General features: G+C 34.5%; 1 long non-coding RNA gene across 1 annotated transcript; it reads right to left on the bottom strand.

Annotated features, from left to right (window-relative positions):
* Positions 1–1003: 1003 nt before the first annotated feature.
* LOC133794168 (uncharacterized) lies at positions 1004–4427 on the bottom strand. The gene is made up of 2 exons (XR_009875131.1): positions 3708–4427; positions 1004–1253 (listed from the first exon to the last, which is right to left on the bottom strand). It is a non-coding gene; the product is annotated as an uncharacterized LOC133794168 (long non-coding RNA).
* Positions 4428–4988: the final 561 nt, after the last annotated feature.

Genomic DNA, 4988 nt, shown 5'->3' with positions numbered 1-4988 from the left:
CCCAGTTTAGTAGAATTTGAGGTCCTAGAGGCTAGTATGTTATTCTGAAGCTTTTAAATAGTTTAGGTTTTAATGGTTATCCATTATCACTTTGTGACTAGGTTTACCGTTAAGGCTCAGAATTGAGGATCATGCTTGGGACTGCCTTGCACCTTGAGCTTGGGACTCGAGGTAAGAAAACTACACCCGGGTTGTGATTGGGGCTTGGACCCCTGTTAACAAATATGCTTATGATTGTGAATATATTTTTATTTGATAATATCTTGATATGCATACTTGTTTGTGCTGCAATCAATTGCGTGTTCCACTATCTATTCATTTGTTATATTTGATCTGAAAGTCCGGCCTAAGGGAGTCGGGGCTGATTTTAAGCGTGCAAAACGCAGCCCGGCCTAAGCATGCCGGGGTCAACTAAATAACTAGAGGGCTCGGCCTAAGGGCGCTAGGCCTGAACGTCTCTAAATAAACAAAAGTGTTTTTTTGCACTTAACTAACTTTATTGAATGCTGATATTGAATTACATGTTGGATTGAATTTTTTATTATTTCCTAGCTTATTGCTTATGTTTTGTTGTTATTGAATTGATCGATTTAAGTTTACTGTATATATATATATTGTTGTTCATTTGTGATTGTGAATTAATTTTTCTTACTGAGCCTTGGCTCATGGGTGCTATGTGGTGCATGTAAGGAAAAGGGAAAGGTGGACCAGATTTGAGTTGGAGAGTTTTAGGGGCGGCATTTACATTTGCAGGTGATCGACCGCCACAACCAAGCGATCAATAGGGACTATAGCCAAATTTGTTTTTGCCGCTTAGGCCAACTTTAATTGTAAACATTTTGAGGGTTGTAAATGACTTGTAAACACCTATTTTTGGGATCTCATGTACAGACTCAACTTTTTAATGAAAGCAAATATTTTTTATAATCAAAATCTTTTAACCCTAATCTGTTGACCTTAGTAACACGTTTATGTAACGACCCGGATTTTCAAGACTCGAAAATGCGGAAATATAAATGTTTTCATTTAACAAATTGTCTCAAAAACCCATAGAAAAAAAAACTTTTTAAAAAGTCGTATGGCCATACTTAACATTTAGTTACAAACATATTTTATAAAGATTAGAGTGAGCCTAGTTTAGGAAAATTACACGACATTTCCAAAAATAAAAAGGCTTCCCAAAAGGTCGGTTCACATGTACATTTGCAAGGAAGACTCCAGCGCTCACTGCTCTGCCTTGCCCTTGCTCTTACCTACAACATGAAACAACTAGGTAAGCGAAAACGCTTAGTAAGATCAACTTTCAAACAAAGCATGTAGAGAATTAGGGTTTCGGACCCTACACAATCAATTTCAAGAACGCCAAAGCGTCCTGGCAAACTTATGGTCATGCCTGATAACCAATGATAAATTAATTCATAACTAGATAAAAATCCTGCACTCAGAAAAATCCCAGAACAAGCAGATATATTATATCACAGCTAATTCTTATCAACAATTATATCCCTGCACTCAGAAAATCCCAGAGCAAGCAGATATATTATATCACAGCTAATTCTTATCAACAATTATATCCCTGCACTCAGAAGATCCCAGAGCAAGCAGATATATTATATCACCATATAATTCGAGACCAACACTCGACAATTTCCAACAATTCAGGCGTAACGCGCCCTCCAACATAATTGCTAATCTGTAAAAGAGAACCGAGTCTCCACACTAAGATCTAGCCAATAAATATTCTTATCAAGGGTAACTATCGTGTTACCTAGGGAATCGCTACTTATTCAAGAGTATAATCCAATTTACACGGTTTTACGGAGACTTCTATGTTAATCAGTGGTGCTGGTGAGCAGTTGCCCCTAGGGTGTTCAGCCTCACTCAATCTTGGCAACCCCTAGTATCTCTAGGCACTCTCACTGAATGGCCAATATTCACGGCTGCTATCCGGGAATAATTTATCAGAGCACTTGCTCGGATTCTAACCGTCCAATGATTAAGTAAGCATGAGGGCCCCTAGGTCCCATTTATTTTGGCACCCCTAGGTTTAACCAGCTTATCCTCATCTCATGGCCACTCGTCCCGGTAATGAACCGGACATAAATAAAATCAAGCAGTGTGACGGGGATCAACCGTCTAGGATATGACAGACTTCTACCGTTCATATTTTCTAAATCAGCACTCACTAGACTAACGTCTCTAAGCAACTTTCTATTACAGTCTATATATGTGCATGTATCCCTATACTAACATACAAGACAATAATCATTTCATGTTGCAGCCATACAATATAAGTTGACTTACTTGGAGTCCTTAGCGCTCAGCAGGTTTTCACCCTCCAACGTTCAGTCCAGTTACGCTTAGCCAATATTGTAGTTATCCATACAGTATACTCGGATTAATTATGGCACTCATAATTCATTATTACTATTTTGGGAAGTTTGGTCATTTTAATAAAAGTCATTTGTAAGGATTTATAATCCTTATTTGGTTTTAAACCTATTAAGGAAAGTCATACAAAATATTCGAGACTAAACCCTAAGTCTCGGGGAGACCTATCCTAAGGTCTCGATACCTAGGCTCGGGTATCACAATGGTATTTCCCCACAACCCGCTAAAAATCTTATTCTTTCAAGGTATCGCTATTAACCCGCACTTTCGACTAGTCGGTTAAAATATGTAAGATTTTAGCTGGTATTATATCCAGAAAATACTAATAAATTTATTAATTATTTTTAAAGAAAATAAACTCTTAAATTTTTCTTTTATTTTTCTTAAGGTTTTAATATCTAAAAACCGATTTAAGAAAATTGCCTAATTTGTCTTAATTAGGAAAACCGTTATAAATTTCTCATCTTGACTAATTAATTTTCCAAAAGAAATTAATCAATTTTTACTTACTAGAAAAATAATTCATTTAATTATTTTCTCAAAATATAGGGTTTTAAACCCTCTTTTAATTTACTAACTACATACTTCGTTAGTTCATAACTTGAAATTTACTTACCCAATTGTTACCAAAATTTCCCAATTCCATTTTTGTTATGCCATTTAGGTCTTTGTAAAATCTTAGGACAAAATGAGCATTTTTTATTGGTGAAATCATTTTCCAACAATGAGGTAAAAATGACCTTATTTTCAAGTCCTTATTTTTTCCAAACTTTGACAGTTAATAACTTTCAAACCGTTCAATATTTTCTTACCAAATTTTACAGTGGAATAATAGGTTATGCCAGAAATATGTCCACAAAATTTTAGAAAAAAAATGGGTTCATTTGCCCTATACAGTGGCTGTCCAAACTTGGTTCCGAAAATAAGAATATGAAAAAAACAGTTTTTTACCTAAACTTTGAAATAGCATAACGTACTCATTTCTAAACATTTTTTAGTGTTTCAAAAGCTCAATTTTATGTACTCAATCTCAACAACGTCACAGTACAATTTAATTTTACAAAAACAATATACAGTGGTTGCTTGACCCCTTGGAAGTCACAGCTCAAAACATGTTTTGTTTTAGGGTATCCTACAAAACCCTTGGGGGTTTTGGTTCCCATTTTCAAACATCAATACACATGCATCATAAAAATTATTAAACAACTACCATAACCTTATTACATCACCAACAAGAAACTTTAAGCATTAAATATACAAAATAATGCTTAAAACTAAAAACCCTACAACAAAATCATCAAAAGTAAACTTTTTACCTCTTTGGTGTTCTTGCTTAAGGTTTTGACCTTCCTATTAGCTTTGGCTCCTCCAAAACCTTTCAAAAACCCTAACCAACTTCCCCCAACAACATAGGTAATTAGCTATTTGAAACTCTATGATTAAAACTTGACAAAAGTCTAGATTAATGAAACTTTACCTTAGGGAAAACCCTTCCTAGACCAAGACTTAGCTTCCAAGTTTCTTTGGTGTTCTTGGGGTTGAAAATGGAGAGAACACTTGAGAGAGTCTTCAAAAATCAGATGAGAGTGAATGAGGGAGGGAAAGTGGTCGGATTTGGGGGTTAGAATGGCTCACACAACTCTTCAAAATATCACAAAACACTTTAGTGCTTTTCTACCCACTTGCCCACTTGACTTCTTAATTAAATGGGAGTTAAACTTTATAAAATTGGGTTCACACCACTCTAAAATAGCACATGGCCGGCCACCCTTTGCCATATATGTGATCATTAATTTTTTTTTTTTATTATATTTTTTTTTTATATAAAGGTTTCATAAGAAGAAAAGTCCAAATTGGCTTTTGACACCTTTTTTCACTCTTATTAAGTTTTAATCACCAAACTTAACATTAATTAATTAAATTTAATGTCTCTCACATTTAAATTTAATTAATCACATAATAAAATTTAACCTAAGGTCCATTCATGGAATAAAATTCCCCATTTCGGCAAAATTAGACATTTACCACAAAATGCCTTAAAATTTCCATTTTCTTTTAGGTTTATTATTTTTGACCAAACTTTAACTTTTATGAATGTATTTTATGCCCAAAATATAATTGCCATGATTTTTCATTTTATTTTCCGAGATTTTTACCCGATCAGGGTTTTTGTGTCGGTCCAGGACCGAAAGTCTTATCTTGACTTTTAAAATCACAAAATTCATATTTTGGCTAGCAATAACACATGGAATACTTACAAACAAAATATAATATTATTTAAAATAATATTCTTAACCCGGGGGAAAAATCCCGACCCGAGTCGTTTAAAGGTACCCAAAAACGTAAGACGTTACAGTTTATGTCCAAATTACTTGATTAGCAAGTTCTGCACTATTTAAAATACACAGCGTAATGGTCTTGGCTATCGAGGGCATTACATAGCTTTTAGGAGATAATGGGTAGTGTGTTGATGCAAGCTAGAAAAGTAATTGCATATTCATTAAGGTAGCTAAAGGAGTATGAGAAGCGATACCCAACGCATGATCTAGAGTTGGCAACGATAGTATTCTCTCTTAAGATATGGAGACATTATTTGT

This window comes from Humulus lupulus, chromosome 8 (assembly GCF_963169125.1).
Source record: "Humulus lupulus chromosome 8, drHumLupu1.1, whole genome shotgun sequence".
NCBI lineage: Eukaryota > Viridiplantae > Streptophyta > Magnoliopsida > Rosales > Cannabaceae > Humulus > Humulus lupulus.
This window is presented reverse-complemented; position numbering and strand designations above follow the sequence as displayed.